Raw genomic sequence first — 26,971 nt, 5'->3', positions numbered from 1 at the left:
CAGTCAACGCAAGCGAGTTAAGGACATCTGCAAATTCCAGATGAGTTGACCTTCGCGTTAGCATCTTGAGCAGCGCTCGTGAAGATGATCTAAAACAACCTCGTTAGCACAACAATTGAGGCTTAAGTGGTTATCTGAAAGCTTATACAGCCCAAATAAAATTAGAACAACCTCAGGAAACCATGCAGAGCCGTAAGTCATAAAGTGAGTTGAGACTTATCAGTTCACATCTAAGATAACAAGCTCAGCTGCCCTTCACCTTCTGCTTGACTTGGACTGGTGGACAGAATGAGGCTTCAGTGACCTCAACAAAGGCTTGAGGGTGGGGGGTAGTGTGGGGGCTCATCCGCTGGCACACAAGTGACCACTACTGTGGTCATTTAGGAGGGAAAATCCCACTCCATTCATGCTTATATAAGCGCCGACCGTCCCCTCTTCCTCCCCTCCTCCTCCTCTTTAGCAGACCATCTGTGGCAGTGGAATTAGGGGTATGCCTTTAGGTGTCTGAGACAGACAATCTGTGCTCGGCTACGCGCAGACAAGGCAGCCTGTATCCATCAACTGTTCAATAACCAAGGCAAATGAAACCTGTTATAGAAAGAGAGCTATTAAGATTTTGTATTGTGCTTTATTGTTATATAAGAAACTTGAAACTATTGTTCTTATATTTGAAAACAAACTGTATTTTCACAAAAAACACCCAAAACAATGCCATATGGATTCTGGACGATGACAATAGCACAGTAACCACCCCTCACCCCTCACCCCAAATCCAACACAGCATTAAAACCATGTTTTTTGCACCAGTCAACCACAAACTACAATAAAAGGCTGCATGATACATCATTTATTAATCACTGTCAAAGCAGTGGTTTTTGTGATACGGACATTGATGCAATATAAAAACAAATCCTGAAATAATAAGGCAACAAATCACTAAAATTTAATTGCTCAGACGACAAATCAAACTCAGAGCACATTGACACTCATTTACAATGAAGATTAGCCAACACAGAAATCAGAGACTGAAATAATTAGATAGGAAAAGCACATGAAATGCTAAAAAAAGGGGGAAAAGAACAATCATAACAGTACATTAATCATATAAATAATACATTAATAGTAAATAACATAGTAAAAAACTCTAATCAGAATAAACTGATATTATACTGTTAAAATAACTTAAAATAATAAATAACAAATAATAATAAATCAGAGACTGAAATAATTAGATAGGAAAAACATATGAAATGCTTAAAAAAAAAGGAAAAATAATAGTAGTACATTTAACAGTAAAAAATCCTAAGGGTTTAATCCACCTGTTTTTCATGTATCACAATCTCGATACGAAGCCATATAACCATGATAAGGCATTTTTGTCCATATCAGTCACTGGGCTACGAAACCCAACTAGTAACTAGGTTAATATGTCAGAGAAGCAAACACAAAGACAAAGTCAGTTAATGTTTAACAAGAGCTGACAAGAAACAGGACGAGAAACCGGCTCAACCTAAAACCGTAACTACACCGAGAGCTGAAGCAGCAGCAGGTCTGTGTTCAAAAGATCACAATCACAACTCACAACTTATCAGAACTACTACTGGTTTATTACACTGGGCCTCTATGTGGTGTTTCATTAGATTTACTTACGCAACGGCCAACTCACATCTGTCCACGTTAGCAGAGCAGCTAGCTTAAAGGGCGATTCCACCAATTTTACAAAATATCCGCATAACTGAGTGTGTGAGATGTAAACAGAGTGATTCAGAGTGGTTTGGTGTGAAATGGCTCAGATGTCTTTACAGTGGTGGTGACAGGAACCAGGGGTCGCCATGACTACAACACAAATATAGACATTTTATTTACTATCCAAAACCACCAGTGAACCTACAGGAGTCTCCTGAGTTTATATGGAACGTCAGTGAAATACCAACAATGTTTCACATAAACGACTGAGAAGAATTGAGTGTAAAATTCTGATAACATTCAAGTGGAAAGTGAATCATAACTGTGAAGTGAGTTTTAGACTCTATAAGTTTATTTTCCCAGTTAAATCTAAAGCTTTAAATGCATTCCTTAAGAATTTACCTTAAAATAAACACTTAAGATGTTCAACGTGAGCGGCTGCAGAGCTGTCAGAGCTGCGTTTGACTGTAAAACGACTGAGAAAGCAGTGAAACACAGAGTGAACATTCAGAACCCCTGCATCTGAAACATGGTGACCAAATCTCAGGCAAACAATTTATCAAGTACTATAAATAAGTAAGTAAATACACTGTGAGAACAAAATTTATTGATCAAAACATCTTGAAACACCACCTGCTGTTTAGGTCACAGTGATCCAGTCCACTCTGTATAAGTTAAAACTGAACAGCAACGATCACACTGATAAGTGACGTTATGGCGGCTAACGTAAGTGTTGGTTTATTACACTGGGCCTCTATGTGGTGTTTCATTAGAATTACTTACGCAACGGCCAACTCATATCTGTCCACGTTAGCAGAGCAGCAAGCTTAAAGGGCGATTCCACCAATTTTAGAAAATGTCTTCATAACTGAGTGTGTGAGATGTAAACAGAGTGATTCAGAGTGGTTTGGTGTGAAATGGTTCAGATGTCTTTACAGTGGTGGTGACAGGAACCAGGGGTCGCCATGACTACAACACAAATATAGACATTTTATTTACTATCCAAAACCCCAGTGAACCTACAGGAGTCTCCTGAGCTTTTATATGGATTGTTGATGATTGTACAATCTGAAAATCTGAAAAATTAAGCTTTCTTTGTGGAGTATTTTGCCTCACAGCGCCCTGCATGTACCCCTCCGCCATGAATGGACTAAAATAAATGGATTCAAACACAACTTCATCATAAAACTATTGTAAAACAATGCCTCTTAGAGGTGGACGTCTGGTTCCCATCACCACCACTGTGAACAATTCTGAGCATTTCACACCAAACCACTCTGAACGGCTTTGTTTACATCTTAACCATTTAATTATGCAGAATTTTTGAAAAGTGAGTGGAGTTTCCCTTTCAGCTACTCATCACATTATCCATATATATAAACATGGATACATATGTAGGAGGGAATATCAGGTTATTTGTCAAACCTGAAGGCTGATCATGCAAAGGGTGTTTCGTTTTAAGTGAGCAAGCACGTACAAAATATAAAATAAGACGAAATATGGACAAGCAGGTTAGCCAGTCAGTATTTCCTCATCATTTCCGCCTCACCAGGCGATAAAAATGTGCTCAGTGTAACGTGAAGACCGCGAATAAAGCTTATAAATACAGTCTTTCCCAACACATCAGCATTTAAACTCGTTCATTAGGCAGAAAAATAAAGATTAAACGAAGCTAGAACCAAAACAATTCGCTAATGTTATCTAATAAGGTTACTGGTCTGCAGCATTATTGAGCCCAACCCAAGGCGAGGCGCTCACAAGCCTATTGAAAGAAAGCGCTAGCCTTAAAGGGGAACGCCACCATTTTTCAAAATCCCTACATAATTAGGTGATTAAGATGTAAACAAAGTCATTCAGAGTGGTTTGGTGTGAAAAGCTCTGTTCTAGAGATACCTCTAGAGATATGAGTCAGAATTGTTCACAGTAGTGGTGATAGGAACCAGACGTCAACCTCTAAAAGCTCCCTCACGGAAAGTTACCACATGAAAGGGTTATGAATTCACTGCCTGATCGTTTTGTGATAAAGTTTTGGCTTAAAATGTATTTGAGTACATTTATTTTAATCCATTGATGCCATCATCAACATCTCATATAAACACTCAGAACACACGTGTAGGTTCACGGGTGGTTTTACATAACGTTAACAAATAAAACAGCTAGCTTAGGTTATATTTGTGCTGTAGACATAGTGAACCCTGGTTCCTATCACCACCAGTGTAAGGAAATCTGAGTTTCTACAACGAACCATTTCATACCAAACCACTCCAAATGACCCTCGAGGACTGAACCGTGCAAATTCTAGAAAATAGGTGGAGCTCCCCTTAAACTTGCGCCAAGTTTTCCTCATTAACTAGCTCCTATTTCTGTAAAAATATAAAACTGTGCAATTCGGCTTCTACAGAATCGTAAAATATTCTTAAAATAGCCTGTTTTCGCCAAAAAAAACCCCAAATTGACAAACTAGACCGGAGCTGAAGTCTGCTTTTTATTCGAATTTCCCCGTTCCACCTTAAATGTTGCAGCAGTTCCATTCTGGCGCCTCGGGCCTCTGGCGCCAGAACGTAACTGCTGCACCATTTAAGGTGGAACGGGGAAATTCAAATAAGAACCTAGCGAATGGGAGCAAACAAGTGCTCGACTTGTTTAACCCACTTCACTTCACTATAAAACCCGATTTAACCCCGTTTTAGGCTTTTGTGTGAGCGGATAACTGACAGAAACCACCTTTGATTCGGAGTTGAAATGATTTATATAACCTAACGGCCAACGCTGTCAGTCCGCTCCCGCTTAGCCTGTAAGATTAAAAACGATTAAAATCTACACCCCAAAACAGACTTTAAGTTAGACTAAAATAAAAAAGAAGCACGTGATTAGGCCTCAGTATCACCAAAAGTGCCGCCACGGTGTTCCGGAGTGTGTTTTTGTGTGTTAAAAGTGCATTTTTTCCTGGTTTATGTAACGTTAGCCCGCTCCTCTAAGCTAGCTACTACACAAAGAAAAGGAGGAACCTTACCACGTGACGGCCGCGCGCTGTCCGGGGGAATTTCAGCAACGGCTCCTCACACGATTCGGTCAAATATGTTCGCTTTTAATACCGAAAAACAACTACTGAACGGGACAAATGGGCTCCTCGGGCCTTCCCATCGCCTCCGCCGCGGACAGACGCCGCTCTCACCCGGGAGTCCGCTCGGTTTCGGTCCGTAATCGCGAAAATGGGCGCAAGCCGACTCACACCGCGCTGCTGTGGCCGCTCGGTAGATTAAGGACAACAAAAACAGCGCACTTTTCCATCAACATCGATCTTTTTTAGGTCTCGGCTGCGAGTAGCTTCACTACACGGGGTTATAACTGTAACTGAGGTGGCACGGGCCGCCGGGCTCGGCGTAGTTTTCTCATCGTTGGAGGGAGAAACGCACGGAAGATGGCGGCTCGTCCGTCTCCCTCAGCTTTGGCTCCAGCAGTTCGCAGTCAGAGCGCCCAAGTGAGCGAGAAGGCAGAGCCGCGCGGAGCCCGCGCGCGCTTCCCGCCACGGCCGTGTGAGGGCGCTGCGGCGGCCGCGCGCTGCGTCGAGGGACCACTGGGGGTCGCTCATTCACACTTCTCACATATCCTACCCAGGGTTCTTTAATAAAGGCAGTGGTTCCGTTTAGAACCTCTTCAGATTGATGGAGAATGTGTTCCGTTCGAAAATGGTTCTGTATAGCACCGAAAAGGGTTCTTCTACCGTAACAAGCCTGACATCATAACAATAGGAGAACCTTTTTCAAAAAGGTCCTATGTAGAACCGTCTACAGCACATCTGCCGTCAGTCTGAAGAACCTTGTCATGATGCAAAGAAACCCTTTAATCGTGCAAAGGGTTCCTTGAGTGATATATCTATATAGAACCATCTTCTTTACTAAAGAACCCTTGAAGTACCATCATTTTCACAAAGGTTCCATATGAACCATATACAGCACATTGTCCATCAGTCTGAAGAACCGTTTTCATACCATGCAAGGAACCACTTAAGCTTGGAATGGTTCGATATAGGACACATGGTTCTAAACAGAACCATTCCCTCCACTGAAGAACCATTGAAGAACAACATAAAACATTTTGGTGCTATATAGAGCCATTTTCAAGAAGGTTCTGCCTAGAATTACATACAACACTGTACACATATACATCAATCTGAAGAACCAATTCACCATGCGAAGAACCCCTACTAAAGAACCCTTGAAGAATCATCTTTATAAAAAATGTAACAATAAGAAGAATACTTTTTGGTGTTATATAGAACCCTTTTGAAAAAAGTTATATATAGAACCATCTACAGCACATTCTCCATCAATCTGAATAACCTTTTGACAATGCAAAGAACCCTTTAATCATATAAAGGGTTCTTAGAGTGTTCATGATTCCATATAGAACCATTTTCCTTACTAAAGAACCCTTGAAGAACCATCATTTTCAAAAAGGTTCTGTATTGAACCATATACAACACATTCTCCATCAATCTGAAGAACCCTTTACCACACAAAGAACCACTTAAGCATGAACTGGTTTAATATAGAACTCTACTAGAACCCCTACTAAAGAATCCTTGAAGAATCATTTTTATAAAGAGTGTAACAATAAGAAGAACCCTTTTTGGTGCTGTATAGAACCATTTTCAAAAAGAGCACATTCTCCATCAATCTGAGGAACCATTTCATCATGCAAAGAACCATTTAAGCATAAACTGGTTTTATTTAGAACTTATGGTTCCAACCAGAGCCATTCCATCTATTACAGAACCCTTGAAGCCCCCCAACATGGATCAAGGCCACAAATGTTCTTGCATTTCAGTAATGACCAAGAACGAGTGCAGCATCTTTAATTCTTCACCGCATTTCTTTATTTTACAATTTGTTCTTCAAGGGTTCTTTAGTAAAGAAAATGGTTCTATATAGCACCAAAAAGGGTTCTCCTATTTTTACGATTCCAAACTTGTTACAATAGCAGACCTACATCACGTTCTCCATCGATCTGAAGAACCCAGTCATGATGCAAAGAACCCTTTAATCATGCAAAGAGAACTTTGAGTGTTTATGGTTCTATATAGAACCATTTTCTTTACTAAAGAACCATCGATTTTAAGTATGTAGAACCAACCATTTTAACAAAGGTTCTATATTGAACCATATACAACACATTCTCGATCAATCTGGAGAACAATTTCACCATGCAAAGAACCAGTTAAGCATGAAATGGTTTAATATAGAACTCATGGTTCTGAACAGAACAATTCTCTCTACTAAAGAACCATTGAAGAACCACATTTTTTACGAGTGTAACAATAGAAAAAACCCTTTTTGGTGCTATGTAGAACCATTTCCACAAAGGTTCTACATAGAACTATATACAACACTACAACATACACATCAATCTGAAGAACCATTTCACCATGCAAAGAACCCCTACTACAGAACCCTTGCTGAATCGTCTTTATAAAGAGTGTAACAATAAGAAGAACCCTTTTTGGTGCTATGTAGAACCATTTTCAAAAATAACATGTTCTCCATCAATCTGAAGAACCGTAAAAACCTTTTAACCAAGAAAATGGTTCTATACAGCACCAAAAAGGGTTCAGATCGATGGAGAACGTGATGTAGGTCTGCTATCGTAACAAGCTTAGAATCGTAACAATAGCAGACCTACATCACGTTCTCCATCAATCTGAAGAACCCTGTCATGATCAAAGAACCCTTAAATCATGCAAAGAGAACTTTGAGTGTTTATGGTTCTGTATAGAACCATTTTCTTTACTTAAGAACCCCTGAAGAGGAATGTGGGAATCTAGTGCATTTTCTTAAGGCTTTTTTTTGTAGAAGCCTCATTTGTCCTTACTCCAGTTTAATCACAACTTAAACCACATGTAATGCAGAATGTGTTACCATGGAGACTGGGTGGGCGGACCCTGCTGCTTCTCCACTTTCCATTGGCTGAACAGGCCGTAGGCCGGACTTGGGGGCGTGTTCAACACCACTTTGGCTAACCCTTGAAATCCAGGCTTATTACATACTGAGGCTTACTAACTAACTGTGTAAAGAACAGTGTGCATTTCTCCCTAGAAACACAGTAGATATAGAAATCTGAGCCAAAACACTGTGCAGTCCTGACTTTGTTGTTCCGCTTCAGCTGTTCTGACCTCTGAATTGGCAGCTCTTCTCATAGCAGAATATAACTGAATATCCTAAATGGAGGGAATGCTAATCATAGCAGGGTTTAACCCCTTAAAGTCCCGGGCTGATTACATACTAAGGCTTATTATTCAGTAACTACAGGGATTTTAGTGCAAACTGGCTGAGCTATTCTTAGGTTATAGTGTGGGTACCAGTTTAAAACAAGATTACCCTTATAAAGTGTTCATGAATGGTTGAAAATTAGTTTATTAGTGATTATAAATTAGGTCATTAAGACCTAAGAGCAGTTAAAACACATAAATAAAAGGGGCAACAGTGACCTGTTTGCCTAATGGTTAACCCACATTCATTTATACTGTTAAACCCCAGATTTTTATGTTTACTGATCTTATTTTGCTTTATGTCTTATAACTGCTTATTAATGGTATTTAAAGTGTGTATGACCTAATTAATAACCATTAACAAACTAATATTAAATCATGTATAAATGCTTTATAAGGGTAATCTTATTCTAAAGTGGTACTGAAGGATGTAATTGAATGCGCCCTGGCCATTTAAGGGGTTAAACACAAATCTATTACCATGTAGTCCCCCCTGACTACAAATAAACACATGAAAGAGAGACTGCATGATACACAGTCAGTCCCAGGGACTGTATTTCTGTCTATACTTCTGTGATTTTACTGTTTGTGGTAGACAAGTTAGCCAGCTTGTAACAACTGTGTTAGCTCCTTGGCTAACTGCAGCTGCACACCACCAACTACAGCAGTTATCTACACTTTTTTTGTTCCAGAACAGTCTTTACTATACTGTAGAGAGTACAACTGTTCTATGTAATTGTGTTCACTTTTGTGTTTTTACTGTTTAATGTAGGCAAGTTAGCTTGCTTGCTAATGGTTGTTTTAGCCACACAGTCACCCCACTGCCACCAACCGTGTCAGATATCTACATTTTTTTTGTCACAGATCAATGAGCTGCCGCTATTCTCCTTTGAGCATAATTATCTGATATAATTCTGGTCATTTTCATGTTGTTGTGTTTATGGCTAGTGAGCTAGCTAGCTCTCTAACAACCCCAACAAGAAGGATTTTTTGTCGGCAATCTTCTGGACCAGCCTCCATCAGAGAACTTCTGGGTTTCTCAAACGCTAGAGGGCGCTCCCGAGCAAGTCCAAAATGAATGAGTTTTTGGTTCTGGTTCAGTGATTAGAAACTATTTAAACTTTTCATTTTTAGCCGTTTAGCACCATTCACCGCCATTCATTGAGGACTCACTCGTGGGCGCCCTCTGCTGTTTTGCAGTCCTGTTTTTAATATAACAAGGAAAATAAGAAGTGGCCAGACTGCTCATAAACCTGCCTTGATCACAACCATTTCGCAAGTTAACACAAACTGCAAATGTGTACTGTGAGTGTGGCTTTAGACTCTCCCACTGGGTGAAAAAGTGACTCAAACAGGCCGAACAAAATGTCACCTCCAACTCCGAAGAGCCACACAATAAAGAGAGACTGTAGGTGTTTTATCTTCTACGGGAGCCGAGAGCCTTTGGGCTTCACTCAGCGCACAAACACCAGCAGCCTGTCTCAATCTGACAGCTCATAAAGTTTATGTCAGGACACGTTAAGCCTGCGTGTCGTCCTCGGTGAAATCCCCAGCGCAGCGTACACGCCACGTCTGTCATTGTGTTGGGGGGGGCAGGCAGCAGGGCGGTTACACTGACTGTCCTGAAGCATTTCTTCCAGCTCACACACTTCATACACACACACCGGCGCTCTGTATGTGTCCTGCACACACAGCGCTGTCTGCATATGCCACCTGACACCCTGTAACAGACTCGTTCGTCCAGCTGACAAACTTCATCTGCTCACTCAGTCTCCTCTGCGGTGCTTGGGCCCCTGCAATTGCAATTCACATCTCTCTCTCTCTCTCTCTCTCTCTCTCTCTCGCTCTCTCTCTCTCTCTCTCGCTCTTTCTCTCTCTCCTCCCTTTTCCCCTCCCACTCTCTGGACTCTCCTCCTATATATTGTAACCCCTCTCGTATTTTTTTCTTCAAGGACTTTTTTCCCAGAGCAACATCTCTTTTTCATATACACACACAAACTCTCGTCATGCCAGAGTCCGCAGACGTTCCTGCCCAGTGCCAGGTGCTCAAAGAGGAAGTGGACAAATGGTGAGGTCCAGATCCATACAAACAATAACATTTAATTATTTACTATGTTTCCATGCTTAATACATGCAGTTATTTAATAATTTTAAATGCTTATTAAATGCAGTTATTTACTACTTTCATATGCTTATTAAACGCAGTTACTTACTACTTTTAATGCTTTTTAAATGCAGTTACTTATTACTTTTATATGCTTATTAAATGCAGTTATTTACTACTTTTAAATGCTCACCAAATTTAGTTATTTATTCCTTTTAAATGCTTATTAAATGCTGTTACTGCTTTTAAATGCTGTTACTTACTACTTTCATATACTTATTAAATGCAGTTACTTATTACTTTTAAATGCTTATTAAATGCAGTTACCTACTACTTTTATATGCTCACCAAATTTAGTTATTTATTCCTTTTAAATGCTTATTAAATGCTGTTACTTACTACTTTTAAATGCTGTTACCTACTACTTTTATATGCTTATTAAATGCAGTTACTTATTACTTTTAAATGCTTAGCAAATTCAGTTATTTACTACTTTTAAATGTGCATTCAATTCAATTACTTACCACATTTAAATACTTACATGTCATAACTTACTAATTGTGAATGCTTATTAAATTCCATTATTTAAGACTTTTAAATGCTTGTTAAATTTAATTACTACTTTTGAATGCTTACTCAATTTAGGTACTTACTACTTTAAATGCTAATTAAATTCAGTTGCTTTTTATTTTTAAATCCCCTTTAAATCCAATTATTTACTACTTTTAAATGCTCAATGTTTACTAAATTCAATTACTTTGAATCAAATTGCTCATGACATCAAATTGTGACTATTAAATGCTCATTAAATGTATTTAATACATTGAAGGGGAATTCCACTGATTTTGCATTATTCAATTTAAGAAATATGTTTAAGGCCAAAACTTTCTCAAAACTAAAACTGTGTCTCAGTCATCAGACATGTATTTATAACCATTTCATGTAGTAACTCTCTGTGAGGGAGCTTTTAGAGGCGGACATCTGGTTCCTATCACCACCACTGTGAACAATTCTGACTCTGTAAGTTTCTCTAGAACAGAGCATTTCACACCAAACCACTCTGACTCTCTTTACACCTAAACCATTTCATAATGCAGATGAATTTGAGGACTAAGTGGAATTTCCCTTTAAATTCAAGTTAAATTCAACATTCTCATAACGCAGAATTATGTGATTTCTATGCATCCAGCTGTTACTGAGATTCTTGGACAACCACATAACACGCATGACTGGATCTTTGTGGTCTGAGAATAATAGTAATATGATTGTGATGTTTTGATATATATATATTTTTTAATTTTATTTTTATTAATAACATACACAATTATGGTTCTTCAAGGATAATTTAATTAAGACAGAACCATGAACACTCAAAGAACCCTTTGCATGATTAAAGGGTTCTTTGCATCATGAAAGGGTTCTCTGAGTGTTCACGGTACCTTATAGAACCATTTTCTTTACTAAAAAACCTTGAAGAACCGTAATTTTTAAGTAAAGAAAATGGTTTTACAAAAAAACAGTGAACACTCAAAGAACCTTTTTCATGATTAAAAGGTTCTTTGCATCAAAAAAGATGGAGAATGTGCTGTAGATGGTCCTATATTGAACAAAATGTAAATGTTTTTCTACGTTTGGTTGACACATATTGCTGGATCAGATATGTGTTATCTTACATTACACCACTCTGCAAAGCCTCTGCTGCTTCAAGCACTGGCCGGCATGTGAGATTAAATCTCAGAGGGGTTGAATATTAACTGAGTTTGAGTGTTAAGATGACCTAGTGAAGGGCGTAAGGCAGTCAGTATATGGGGGTGGGGGTGGGGGGAGAGGGGCATATATGGAGAAGTGATGATGCAGGCGGAAATTTAGCCATGTGTTGCTGTGTTAAAGCATGTTCTGCTGCTATGTTAAAACACGTCGCTCACGTTTCAGTTGTACGTCTTCATTCCTGTGACTTCGGGTATTCAGTGACGCCACTAGTGAGAGTGAAACTAATACGATTGTGATGTTTTAATGTGTTTTTATAATTGTAAGTACATTTATCTAGAGCAGAATGTTAGTTTCTACCTTGTCCCTTGCACTCTTCAAAAAGGTGGTTCTTCTAGGGTTCTTTAGTGAAGAAAATGGTTCTGTATAGAACTGTGAACACCCAAACAACCCTTTGCATCATGAAAGTGTCCTTCAGATTAATGGAGAACGTGCTGTCGATTGTTAGAAGCACCCTTTTGGGTGCTGTATGGAACCCTTTTCAAAAAAGGTTCTATATAGAACCATCCTTTGCCAGTAAGTACCTTCATCTGAAGCAGAATGTTTGTTCCTACGTTTTGGTGTATAATATGTGCCCTTTGCTTACACTCTTCAAAAAGATGGTTCTTCAAGGTTCTTTAGTAAAGAAAATGGTTCCATAAAGAACCATGAAATACTCAAAGAATGCTTTGCATGATGAAAGGGTTCTTTGCATCATGAAAGGGTTCTTCAGATTAATGGAGAATGTGCTGTAGATGGTTCTATATAGAACCTTTTTGAAAAGTGTTCTCTATTGTTACAAGCTTCACATCATAACAATAGAAGCACCTTTTTGAGTGCTGTAGAGAACCCTTTTCAAAAAGGTTCTATATAGAACCATCTTTAGCAAGTAAGTACCTTTATCTGAAGCAGAATGTTTGTTCCTCTGTTTTGGTGTCTACTACGTGCCCTTTGCTGACACTCGCAAAAAGCATTTCATGCTTAAATGGTTCTCTGCATGGTGGAACGGTTCTTCAGATTGATGGAGAATGTGCTATAGATGGTCCTATATAGAACCTTTTTGAAAAGTGTTTTATATAGCACCCAAAAGGGTTCTTCTACTGTTACAAGCTTAACATGATAACAATAGAAGCGCTCTTTTGGGTGCTACACAGAACCCTTTTCAAAAAGGTCCTGTATATAGAGCCATCTACAACACACTCTGAAGAACCCTTTTATGATGCAAAGATCCCTTTAATCATACAAAGGGTTCTTTGAGTGTTCATGGTTCCTTAAAGAACCATTTTCTTCACTAAAGAACTCTTGAAGAACCACCTTTTTAAGCACATAGTTTTAAATTATACATTTAAAATTACGGTTCTTCAAGGGTTCTTTAGTAAAGGTTTTATAAGGAACCATAAACAATCATCATGAATTGCATCATGAAAGGCTTCTTTAGATTGATGCAGAACGTGCTGTAGAACCTTTTGAAAAGGGTTCTGTTTAGCACCCAAAAGGGTTCTTCTATTGTAACAAACTTAACATTGTGACAATACAAGCACTGTTTTGGGTGCTATACAGAACCCTTTTCAAAAAGGATCTATACAGAACCATCTACAGCACATTCTGAAGAGCTCTTACGTGATGCAAAGAACCTTTTAATCATGCAAAGCGTTCTTTGAGTGTTCATGGTTCCTTATAGAACCATTTTCTTCACTAAAGAACCCTTGAAGAACAATTTTTAAGACTATAGGCCAAAGGTCATGCCATAAAAACAGCCGTGCAGAAAGCTTCAACACAGACAGTCTGCTGAAGAGGACTGATGGTACTTTTAGGGTAATTTAATAAGAAAAATGGTTCTATAAGCAACCATGAACACTCAAAGAACCCTTTGCATGATTAAAGGGTTCTTTGCATCGCCAAAGGGTTCTTCAGATTGCTGAGAATGTGCTGTAGATGGTTCTATATAGAACCTTTTTGAAAAGGGTTCTATATGGCACCAAAAAGGGTTCTTCTGCTATTACAAGCTTGACATTGAAACAACAGCAAAACCCTTTTCAAAAAGGTTCTATATAGAACCATCTACAGAATATTCTCAGCGATCTAAGGAACCCTTTTACAATGCAAAGACCCTTTGAGGAACCACCTTTTTTAAGAGTGTAGCATCATGCTGTGAGCATTCATGAGGCCCATCAAATGCACCAGTTGACCCATTATCAGTTTATATCCCTGATATTTGCAGCCTTAAAGGAATGTTCTAGATATTATCAACATAATCTCTGTCTGCTACAACCTCAGCGTACAGTCGATTACCATGGACAGTAATTCTGATAGGCCCCCCTGCAATTAGAATAGAACAGAAAACCCATGAACTCGAAACATATTTCTAATAGAGGCCAATAAGCAGATGCTGAAGCAACAGCAGGATGAAAAACGCTGGAGTTTTCCTTTAAAGGTCCAGCGAGAGGGACGTCTTTATCAGGCAGTAATCGTCTGCGTTCATTTAATGATTACTGTTGTGGTCATTTAATGATTGCAGTCATTTAATGAAATGCAGCAACCATTTAATGATTGCAGCCGAGTCACTGCAAAGCTTGTCACTTCAGCACCATCACTAAATAAATACACCGATCAGGCATAACATTCGGACCACATCCTTGTTTCTACGCTCATTGTCCATTTTATCAGCTCCACTTACTATATAGGTGCACTTTGTAGTTCTACAGTTACAGACTGTAGTCCATCTGTTTCTCTGATACTTTGTTAGCCCCCTTTTACCCTGTTCTTCAGTGGTCAGGACCCCCATGGACCCTCACAGAGCAGGTACTATTTGGGTGGTGGATCATTCTCAGCACTGCAGTGACACTGATGTGGTGGTGGTGTGTTAGTGTGTGTTGCGCTGGTCTGAGTGGATCAGACACAGCAGTGCTGCTGGAGTTTTAAACACCTCAGTGTCACTGCTGGACTGAGAATAGTCCACCAACCAAAAATATCCAGCCAACAGCGTCCTGTGGGCAGCGTCCTGTGACCACTGATGAAGGACTAGAGGATGACCAACACAAACTGTGCAGCAGCAGATGAGCTATCGTCTCTGACTTTACATCTACAAGGTGGACTGACAAGGTAGGGGTGTCTAATAGAGTGGACAGTGAGTGGACACAGTGTTTAAAAACTCCAGCAGCACTGCTGTGTCTGATCCACTCGTACCAGCACAACACACACTAACACCACCACCACCACGTCAGTGTTACTGCAGTGCTGAGAATGATCCACCACCCAAATAGTACCTGCTCTGTGAGGGTCCATGGGGGTCCTGACCACTGAAGAACAGGGTAAAACGGGGCTAACAAAGTATCAGAGAAACAGATGGACTACAGTCTGTAACTGTAGAACTACAAAGTGCACCTATATAGTAAGTGGAGCTGATAAAATGGACAATGAGCGTGGAAACGAGGAGGTGGTCATAATGTTATGCCTGATCGGTGTATAATAATGCTAAAAAAGGTGGAAAATAAAAGATACAGTCAAGCAGGACATGATTACTGTAATGTTTACATGCCTTGGAAGGCTCTTTCTATGCCTTTACACCATTAATAGAACAGCACTAATGATCATCAGTGTAAATATCAGCTCAGAGAAACCAGCATTCGTGTCTCTGTGCAGTGCTGTGTTTAGCAGGAACTCAAGGTAATGTATATCTGCAACTTAAATATAGTCACCCTAAAATAACCCCCGCATGCAGGACATGGGAAGGATGGCAGGTCATTTGTCCTGGATTCCATCATATGGGTCACATTACAAGATTCTCTCTGCCTCAGTGTCTGAGATTATACTTATGGCAATTATGCTAATTTATATAGAAACGTTATGTATGAATAGAGCAGATTTTATCAAACGTCACATTATGAGCTTCACTGAAAGGATTCCATGCAGGGGCAAACAACGTTCAACTTTTACTCTGAGTGCATTTATATGCACTTAATAATCTGACCATTAATGGATTTCTGCAGTTATCTGATTATTTAAGTGGTCTTTTAAACCACACTCTGATTCTTAGATTGGATTAAGGCCTATTGGATAAAGAGGCTGGATTTGAGCTCAGTAATGGGTTTTTTGATGCATGTGAACTCTTACTCTGATTTCTTTCGTTTCTCTCAGTCTGCGCCTGTGTGAAAAAACAGACACCCGCAAGATCCAGCAAAACACTTTTGCAGCGACACCGAAACCAAATGCATTTGACGAAATTAAGCATTTAAATGTTCTTCATCTTCTAGATGTTTTATACTCATATTTTGTGGTAAAGTGGCTCGATGTTTAAATAAAACAGCACAAAGTTTGAGTTTTACATTATGTTTACGGCACGTCTTCATCTCTGACTTTATTGGCTGGTTGTAAAGCAGAAATCTGATTACTGCCTGACTCATGTAGAACCAGAGTTTCCCCATTATCTGATTACTCAAGAGCATGTAAACACGCTGAACCAGTTACTGCAGTTGTCAGATTATTAAGTGCGTGTAAAAGTATTAGCTTGGGGAAAAAATCACATTTACTAAGTTTTTCCCTTTAATCCAAATGTAATCAGCGAAAATATATTTGGTGTCTGAAGTTTGCTTATGCAGTTTTAACACTATGAAATAAGGCTAATGTAGCTAACTGGAAGCATATGTGCATATTATTGTGCAAACTCTTTGCATGATGCTAATTGTTTAGCTATTCTTTAGTTTTGTGCTCAAGCTACAAGGCTAACAAGGCTAACAAGCAATGATAGGCCCTCACGGAAGTCAATAAACAGAAGTGCGTAAACTCTTGGTAAAACAAGTTCTGCTATCACGTGATGGACTTATTGTTAATCTCAGAAACGCTGGCGTTCGTATCACTTCAGCCACCACAGAAAGGTGTGTCACTTTATCTTTGTCATAGTTGCCAAGATTGGCATTCGAGGACGTGTCCAGGACTGTTGGAGAACAGAAGACACCACAATGTGGGAGTCCAGACTAAATAAAGGATATAAATAGAAAAATTCTTCACAGCTATCAGAGCACAGAAAGATCAGCTAACATCTTCAGAGTGATAAATCGATGGAGGTGAAACTAACTGTAACCAAAGCGCTAGATTAGCCATGTTAGCTGGAGATGTTGAAGCAGCTTGTTACCAATGAACTAGTTGGCAAAAAGCTAAAGATGCACACATGCCAGCAGGGGGCGCGCCAGGTCGTTCTGGTCTATAGCTCCACTGTAGATGTTTTACACAAACACCAACTCCAGTGAACGAACATCTACTCCCCGCTGAGCTCTCGCTCTCTCAGATACTGACAGCTTTAAGGAACTGAAATGAAAACTGTTCCTCTGAAAGCGGCTGCAGCAGCAACTTTAAAGCACAAACTGCACGTTAACGTTAGTCAAAGGAAAGTTTATTCCTTTGTTAACCACACAAACACATTTTTCCTCTGACAAACCACTGAAACTGAGATAAGGTTGTTTTTGCTTCAGACTCAAACACTTGAGTGAGCTGTACACTCTGTACTCATCCTCTTTGTTATGGTCGTTGCTATAGCGGAAAAATCGTTATCCTGCAGAAAAATCGTGGAAATGTGAAAAGGGCCTATTAGCACTCTTTTCGTGTTGCTAATTGTTCAGCTATTTGTTATTTGTGTACAGAGTTTGCTCTGTTTTGCTTCAGCTATGAAGCTAATGTAGTTAACAAGTAATGAAAGCTTTGTACACCAATTAGCGCTGTTTGCACGATGCTAATTATTTAGCTATTTCTCATATGTGTCCAACGTTTGCTTTCTTTAGCTTTGTGCTTGAGCTACAAGGCTAATGTAGGTAACAAACTGCTTTATTTAATTTAATTCAATTCAATTCTATTCTATTCAATTTGGTACATGTGATGTTTTTCCCCATGCAGTTTGCACTGTGCTAACCTTCCATTCCTTGTTGGCTACATTAGCCTCAAAGCTCCAGTGCAAAACTAAAGAAGCAAACTTTGGACACCAAACATGTTCTGGCAAATGAACTATATTTAGGTAAAGAGGAAAACTATGCAAATTATTTTTTGTATTCCTTCAGCTTCAGCTTTGTTTGGAGGGTCTTGTATTTGTGGCAGATGCTGCATAACATAAATGTGAATCAGGAATTATAACACATTTTCCCTGCATACTGTGATGTATTAGGGAAGGTCTCTGAGCAGCTGAGCATTGAGGCGAAACATGATATTATTGGTGAATATTACTTTTTCCCGCCCACTGGTGCATAGTGACATCATCACAAAATCAGAACAGGTTTTAAAGGTGGGTGACAAGTTGCTACATTTTGATGGAAGATGAAAAGAAAACAAGAATTCTGTCTTTTAAATGATACGATATGATGAATCACGTTTCATATCTTTTACAACTGATATAAAAGATCAGTTTTGATTTTAGGTTGATGTAATTCACATCGAGCCAAACTGAGTGGAAATGCGGCGCACTGATGTTACATAACAGCTGAAGACACTGACCTATCGGCTTTCGTTTCAAAGGACAGAGGTCAGGGACAGGAGTCATCGGCCCTGCGCGGCTTTCTTTGAGTCGATGGAAAACGAGCTCCTTCGAAACCCCCTCACGCACGTTCAGCATCAAATTTAGTGCACATGCATGTGCAGCACTTTCGCACGTCACATATCGCTGTCCAGCCGGCATGTTAGCTGGGTAACACAGGGTTTTGGTTAGATATTCAACAGAGGGAGTTGGAGGTGGGCAATACGAGGATATGGCTGTTGTCGGAAGAAAACCTCGTACCTCCATTTTTGACATTTTTCAGTTTTTGACATAATTTGAAAATACCTGTTACCTTTTACATTTTATGTAAGTTCCATGATGAACGGACTAAAAAAAATGATCCAAAATGACGTGGAAAAATGTCTGGTTCCATTGACTTACATTAAAAGTAAAGTATGTTTTTTCCTTCTCCTGTAAAGTTACCATTTTGGAGATACGAGGTTTTCTTCCGACAACAGCGACATGCTATTTTTATTGTGAGAAATTGCATCATGATACGCTCTTCTGAGTAGATTATGGGTATCATTTCTGATAGCAAGAGGATGGTGAACCACTGTTGGCCCACTGATTGCAAAGCTGGTGGTCCACTGGCATTTTGTTCAGCGTTTTCTGGGCGGCCCACCAGTGTTTAAGCAGAGTAATAGACAAAATTCCACTTATCATCACTCATTTTCCACTTACGGTCCAGTCTACTTATTTTCCTTCCTTCCTTTCTTTAGTTCTAGTTTGTAAATGAGTTTAGTAAATAATTTTATTCTAGCTCAGTGCTCAGTGTATTAAGCCAGCGGACTGACATCTGGGATGATGGGTGTTATGATACTTCTAGAACACTGGACAACTGCATAAGTCATAAAAAGGCTATATAGATCAATTATTGAGAGCCTGTAAACAACGACAGGCAGTGTAGAGTAACTCTATAAACGGCATAGTAACAAGTTGCTGATTGGATGTCGGACCATTATGATGTCATCATATTTATTCAGGTTTTGAACAAACTTTTTTATTTTATTTTTTATTTTTTTATTTCATATTCTATTAGAACTGCATTGTTTCTGCAAACTTTGAATAAAAAAAACAATCATCATATTCATATTTAATCAAATTCATATTTTTATAGTCCTTTTTTCTGTTGGTGCATTTTGTCCATTTCAACTTGTTTCCAAAAAATCTAACAAACAAAAAAGAGCTGCAGTAATCTAACAACTTTGAATATTGTATTAAATATTATCTTGAATATTTAAATATTCTACAACAATATTAAAAAGCTCAAAACATATTTCACCTTCATAACTAAATGTTGCTCTATTGTTGTCTTATTGTTGCTTTTAAGCTTCTCTTGTGCTAAACTCAGCCATGCCGGCTTTATCGCACAGTGCAGAACAATCTTTAGTAAAGAAAATGGTTCTATATAGAACGATGAACACTCAAAGAACCCTTTGCATGATTAAAGGTTCTTTGCATCATGACAGGGTTTTTCAGATTGATGGAAAATGTGCTGTAGATGGTTCTCTATAGAACGTTTTTGAAAAGCGTTCTATATAGCACCAAATAGGGTTTTTCTATTGTTATGATGTCAAGCCTGTATCAATAGAAGAACCCCTTTTGCGGCTATATAGAACCCTTTTCATAAACCCCTTTCAGTTATTTGAATGGTCTTTGAATATTTTGACAAATTTATTGAATGTCTTCAAGTACACACTTGAAAAAGATGGTTCTTCCATCTTTTTTCCATTCCATGGTTCTTTAGTATAAGGAACCCTGCGCCCTGTGTTCTGCATAGTACCATTTGCGTGCTTAAATGGTTCTTTGCATGGTGAAATGGTTCTTCAGATTGATAAAGAATGTGCTGTGTATGGTACTATATAGCACCAAAAAGGGTTCTTCTATTGTTGCAAACATGATATCATACCAATGGCAGAACCCTTTTTGGTGTTATATAGAAACACACAACAATTTCCATGACTCTGAAAAACATTTCACTATGCAAAGAACCATCTTAGCATGCAAATGGTTCTATGTAGAATGCATGGCTGTAAATAGAAACATTCCCTTTACTAAAGAACCCCTGAAAAACCCTTTTTAAAGAGCATTCTGTGTCATATTTTTGACATATCAACCGCCCTTCGCCAGAGTCCATTAAGTGATGGGTGCGATGTCTTTGCTGAAGTCTGTAAGCCGTTATCTGGTGTTGTCCGTCCTGCAGTGTCCAGGCGAAGGGGCCAGAGGGCTGTAAGGAGCTGCTGGAGGCTTTTGAGGCCTGTGTGAAAAGCGCCGCTGCAGCCTCATGAGAGGAAAAATGTCTGTTTCAAAGGTAAGAAGCACTTTTTCATTTGCAATATCTGTTTTAAATCTGCTTTAAAATGAGCTATTTTTATTCGGAACACTTCACTTAACCCTTGTGTGGTGTTCAGGTCTGTGGGACCCATTTCCAATGTTTACCAAAAGATAAAAATGATGTGATTTATTATTATTCCAACCTCAGATTCTTGGTCTTTGCTCATTTTCTGTGAAGAACATATAAAATAACCCATTTTCAGTGTCTTCACTCTGTTCACCCCCCACACATTTATATTACACATGCGGTGTTGGGTGAACCTGCGGGGAGTGTGGAGGTGCTGTGTCCTTCACTCTGTTGTCCTCCTACATGGCCCGCTGTTAGTGTGTGTGTGTCTGTGTGTGTATGAGTTTGTATATGTGTGTGTGTGTGTGTGAGTGTGTGTGTGTGTGTGTATGAGTTTGTATATGTGTGTGTGTGTGTGTGAGGGTGGACAACATGGACAGGCTGCTGACTGGCTACAGCTGCTAAAGGAGAACCCTACACTGACCACTTGTGATATTTTAAACATCTGGTATTTTGACATAAATTATTGTGGCTGCATTGATTTAAAAACAATAATGTGGTGGGTCCAGCAGACCACTGACCACAAACACATCAACACCACACAAGGATTAAGAAGATCATCTAAAAGTATCACACGCAAACTGCTCACTCTGCTGCCCTACAGGAAGGAGTACAGCTAACAACATGGCCATGAATCAAAGTCAAGTTTTGTTTTAATTCTCTTTCATAAAAAAGTAGAAATATAACTTACAGAGCAAATGTGTGCAAATTTAAAATAAAGGAATTGTAATTCTAGTAGAATACTCAGCTAGATTTGTGCTGTTCTTTTGTTAGCATTAGCCTATGTCTACTGTGATCACATGACCTAATCGTTTCACTCCACTGTAATTCTGTGTTATGTCAGACTAGATTTGTTACAGAATTAGATTGGGGGTTTGCTCTGTTTTTATACTCTGATATCTGATTTTTCTGTTGGTATCGGCCCGATATCTTTACTGGATATTGGATTGGTTCCATCTTTATGTGTACGTTTTATAATGCATGTGTATTATGAGGCTTTTTTCTTCTTTAAAATAGATACCTCTTTTCGGTATTTATTCCACTGATTTTTCAAAAATTCTACATAATTAATTGGTTAAGATGCAAACAGAGACATTCAGAGTGGTTTGGTGTGAAACGCTCTGTTCTCGAGAAACTTACAGAGTCAGAACTGTTCACAGTGGTGGTGATAGGAACCAGACGTCCACCTCTAAAAGCTCCCTCACAGAAAGTTACTACATGAAATGGTTATGAATTCACTGTCAGATGAGTGAGACACTGTTTTATGATATTTTTGAGAAGATTGTGGCCTTAAAACTCAAGGTGGAGGGATACATGCAGGGTGTTGTGACATAAAATAGTCCCCAAAAACTTTCCACTGTTTTCCCATCATCAACATTCCATATAAACTCAGAAGACTCGTGTAGGTTCACTGGTGGTTTTGGATAGTAAATAAAATGTCTATATTTGTGTTGTAGTCGTGGCGACCCCTGATTCCTATCACCATATCACCACCACTGTAAAGAAATCTGAACCTGTAAGTTTCTCTGCAAATGCATTTCACATTAAACCACTATGAATGACTTTATTTATATTCACACAACTGAGTTATACAGAAAATTTAAAAAATTGGTGGAATTCCCCTTTAATTTTAATGATGCACAATGTTAGACAGTTCTGAATTTAGCAGCATTCAGTCACCGTGCTTGTGGTCAGTGGAGGGGATGAAAAGGATCTTGTGGACCAGTTAGTCCGAGTCAGCCGTGATCTCATCTGCCAACTTCTTCACTGTTGTGTCACACAGGTGCTCCTTCTTTGGGTCCTCCAATATCCCTGCATTCCTCACTGCATTGTGCGCTGGACTGAACCATTTTAACGACGGCAGAGGGGGTGTCGGTGCCGCAAAGTCCAGGAATTTGCCTCTTCTGAAATGGAGACGTCTTGATGATGTCACTGATAATGCCCATGTCATTTGTAAACATAGCAGCAAGAAGAAGCCACTGTATTTAGATCTGGTCATCAGTTATTTCTCTTTATGTAGGAAAAACAATGTTCAGTTAAGATTTTTCAATAAAATCAGTATAACTGTTAATGCTTCGTATTTTCTTGAATGTAACTTGAGGTTGATTTTCCACTTTTGATGTTTTTTTTGCACATTCAAAGAAGAATTCCACTGATTTTTCAAAGTCATAGTCATGGTTCACTGAGGAGAATCAGATCAGATGTCTTTACAGTGTGTATAAGTATATGTACGTGTATATGTATAAATGTGTAGTATAGATACATACAAATGTATTATACATACATACATACATATGAAATGGTGATAAATCAAAATATGAAAAGAATTGTTCTTTGCTTAACAACGCCACCATGTAGCTCACCACCATCAATACACTTTCAAAATGCAGGTTCTAAAGCCAAAATCTTTTCAAAACTATCATAAAACAGTATCTGAGGGAGCTTTTAGAGGTGGACGTCTGGTTCCTATCACCACCACTGTGAACAATTCTGACTCGGTAAGTTTCTCTAGAACAGAGCGTTTCACACCAAACCACTCCGAACGACTCTGTTTACATCTTAACCAATTAATTTTGCAGAAATGTTGAAAAATCAATTAAATTCCCCTTTAAGCAAGTCATAGTACATGCAGTGCTGTGAATGAATGTAACAAAGATCAGGTTGTTCACAGTTAAGTGTGAGAACTGTGAAGGTGAAGAGATTAAAAAATAATTAATAAATAGTCTAATTAGCTTTGAAACTTTTGAAGGCAAATGAAGCTACTAGTGTCAGAAAACTGGCTATTAATCTAATAGGTTAATAACTATGTTATACAAAACATTTTCATTTTCAGTGAATACATAAACGCACCCATTTATAGTTCACACAACAGCACAGGGAAATGTTATGCTATCGTCATAGCCTATGATTTTTATGCTATTGTGCTGACAAGACCATTTTATATGCAAGTTAAATGGGGTTCTATGCACAATGGAAGCCTTTGGGAAGTCACTTTTCTGCAATATTTTACACTGGAGGCACACATTTAACCAAAAAACACACTAAAATAGCTTTAGAAAAAATATTTTGGAGGAACAACATTCCAAAATACTCACCCTACCAAGCTGCAATGCCTCTAACCCCCATGTGTCAAACACAAGGCCCGTGAGCCAGATCAGGCCTGCGACACAATCCTATCCAACCCCCAAGTATTTTAATTTTCTATTAATATTAGCCTGTGTCACAGTGCGCTGCACTACAGTCCCCAGCATGCACTGCAACATAATGTGTGCTCTGACTCTCCTCCCCCAACAACAATCTATGGGACAGCGGTTACACCTCAGCTCTACACAGTTCAAGCAAATATGTATTTTTAAAAGACTGAATTCCTGGAGACATTTAAATTTTGAATATTTCAAGTATTTGTGTAATATTTCAATATTTTTTGCATATTTTGAATAAACAATGGCCAGTTTGGGTTACAGCACAACATTAATTGAAAATGAAATAAAAACATTTTTGTCTCTGACCCACAGATTTGTTGAGATTTTTTAATATGGCCCCTTTAGTGGTTGAGTTTGACACCCCTGCTCTTACCCAGTGTGTTGAAATCTCCCCTGAGTACTAACCTGTGGTAACTATTCTCTTAAAGCTGCACCAAGTGTGCACCATAAATCTCCCTGAATCAGGTGTCGTATCCAATTCCACCCTCTAGTTAGGACTTCAATCACACGATACCACCAGCACTAGGAGGGCGAAAGCTAGCACAGACTTCCTTTGAGACCTGTGAAATGCCAGCGCATCTTTTCGAGCTGCCACTACCGCAACGTCATTGGACAGCTGAACGCGCTCGGAGGAGAATGCTAACCGTCAGCTAACAGACACCTGTGCTGACTAGCATCACGCTAAGTAATGGGCCGAGACTGGTGGCCCATTTCCCCACCCAGACAGCGAGGCCAATTGTACTCTCTTGGACTTCCGGCCATGGATAGCTGCGAGTCGGATTTCTCTGTGTTTTTTTGGGACCACAACGCACGTCTTTATGTATTAATGTCATACGCTCAAGCTCGATGTTTGGGTCTCAAATGATCTCAAAATCAACATTATACTGATGAAAATATGATGACAGTAGTAGATAATTCGCTCACATCCTCAGAAGAGGCATCCCTCACCAGGTTTAGACTGAGTTCTCTTTGAATTCTCCTGCAATCACCCGGGAAAGGAGACTGAAGCACAACCCATGTTACAAAGTGCTCTTCTACATGCTGCATGCAGTTACACATTTCTACCAGAGAGGTCTCCAAATCCCCAAATCGTACATGGTGCAAAGCAGGCGTGTGAAAGTGGGCACCTTCCAGGCCAAACTGCTGTGGAGATTAGCGTTAGTGTGGAGACTAACGCTCTGAGTTCAGCTCATTAAGGCCTTGCTAATTAGTGTTTAATGAGGCAGGGTGCTGAAGTCTGCAGTGTTTTAGCCCAGGAGGACTGGAGACTGATACATGTGGTGTAGAGCACAGTTTTAGGACATTTTACCAAGAAAACACCTTTAATCGCTTTACAGTCAAAGTTGAAACATAGCGAGTATTAGAGTTTTCAGAAATGTTTATTCATTTTGGTAGGTTTTTTGTTAATTTTAATATAAATGTAAAACTTGTTTGCATAGTTTCCTAGTTCCCAGGGAACATAGAGTGAAATATAAACATGTTTGTGCGAAACTAAACTTGAGTGTTGTATTAAACGTCCAGCAAAGCTTGAATGAAAAATATAAGATATAAATATGATAAAATACAGCTTAGAAGCCACTGATCAGGCCTATCTGAGAACTTTGTGGGCTAATGGGCAGTTTGATTGACAGCTGTCTATCCAACACTCCTAGCCTGCTTCGCCCCTAATACAGAACTAAAATCATTATCCAGTCTTTATGTGATGGTAACTGAATGACCAATGTCACGAACATACAGACATTCAGATGAACGGACGGACGAAGCAATGCATGTATGAAGGAACAGCCAAACGAACAGCAGTGACAATCAGATACAGACAGCTGGTCTAGCTTGCTAGCTTTCGGTTATGCTGGGTTGGCTTTAGCTCGCTAAGTTTCTCTGATTCTGAAACTGTTTTGTGTGGGCGGCAAGAGCCTTGTGATTGGTCAGGGGCATGCTTATGGAAGCGTTATGCAAGATTAGGACCCCCCAGTTTACATTGAGGTAAATATGGAGAAACACATTGGTCATTGGAACATTATTCAAAGGGTAAACTTAGTACTCAGTTTACTGTTTGTCTACAATAACTAGAAGAACCTAATTAGAAAGAACACACAGATTTAGGCTCTCTGGGTCTTTAAGCCTAAAGTTTACATCCATAGTACCTCACGGGTCATTTCTAATTGCAGACAGCTGCTTAATTCACAATAATGTAACCATTCGCTGCGTCCCAATTGCACACTTAACACTAATACGAACTAGTGTTTGAGTATGTAGTATGTAGTATAGTCACAAGTGTCAAAGTTGAGTATACTCAAAAATCCACAATGCATACTTAGAACCAGTCGATTTTTGAGTATAGTAATGATGGACACTATTGTCCCATAATTCAAAGGGAAACGGAAAGGGAGGGGCTTCGGCGGATGGTGACGCGACGGCAGCTGTGGTGGTAGCCAGACCAGAAATGGTGTATAAATTAGTTCATCACAAATTTGTGAAATATTCTGTAAAAAACCCAAATGTGTTACTCTTACTCATGTTTTCATTCGTCAGCGTTTCTGTAAGAAATTTGTTTGTGAACGCACGTTAATTTGTTAGCCAGCCTTCAGAGTCTGGCTTGCTATGATGTGCGTTGTCATAGCAACGGTTCGTCACTTCCTGTTAGTAAGAACGGCGTAGTATGTTAATATTTTGTGTACTAACCTGTCGAGCTCATACTATTAAGATTAGTACGCAGTATATACTGTATGATATTAGTGCGTAGTGCACAATTGGGACGCAGCCACAGATTTAGGCTCTCTGGGTCTTTAAGCCTAGTTTACATCCCTACTACCTCACAGGCCATTTCTGAATGCAGACAGCCGCTTAATTCAGAATAATGGAACCATTCATTCAGCTTGAATCATGAATTGACTTGTTGAGGGTTGAGGGTCTCTACAGTAGGCCTCAAAATCCTAACCGGAGATACTGAGGAAGGAGGACTGGGACACGTACAGGAGGATTATCTTTAAGTCTCTGGCCGAGGGAGGGGCAAACATGAAAAGAACAGCTCTCACGAACAGCCACG

At 39.3% G+C, this 26,971-nt stretch overlaps 1 protein-coding gene and 1 long non-coding RNA gene across 4 annotated transcripts in view; one reads left to right on the top strand and one right to left on the bottom strand.

The window, feature by feature from the left end:
• kansl1a (KAT8 regulatory NSL complex subunit 1a) overlaps window positions 1-5,178 on the bottom strand; it is a 36,953-nt gene extending 31,775 nt beyond the window's left edge. For both annotated transcript variants that reach the window (XM_036573279.1, XM_036573280.1), the window contains exon 1: window positions 4,700-5,178. The gene's annotated coding sequence lies outside the window, so the exon portion shown is untranslated. The remainder of the gene's footprint in view (window positions 1-4,699) is intronic.
• Window positions 5,179-9,871: 4,693 nt separating this feature from the next.
• Window positions 9,872-22,793, top strand: LOC118808904. 2 transcript variants are annotated; one of them, XR_005007320.1, is made up of 3 exons: window positions 9,872-10,022; window positions 20,525-20,632; window positions 22,180-22,199. It is a non-coding gene; the product is annotated as an uncharacterized LOC118808904 (long non-coding RNA). The 2 variants fall into 2 exon arrangements; XR_005007319.1 differs by lacking the exon at window positions 22,180-22,199 and adding an exon at window positions 22,506-22,793 and having other exon boundaries at window positions 9,884-10,022.
• Window positions 22,794-26,971: the final 4,178 nt, after the last annotated feature.

The sequence above is a fragment of the Colossoma macropomum genome, unplaced genomic scaffold (genome assembly GCF_904425465.1).
Source record: "Colossoma macropomum unplaced genomic scaffold, Colossoma_macropomum, whole genome shotgun sequence".
Lineage (NCBI taxonomy): Eukaryota > Metazoa > Chordata > Actinopteri > Characiformes > Serrasalmidae > Colossoma > Colossoma macropomum.
This window is presented reverse-complemented; position numbering and strand designations above follow the sequence as displayed.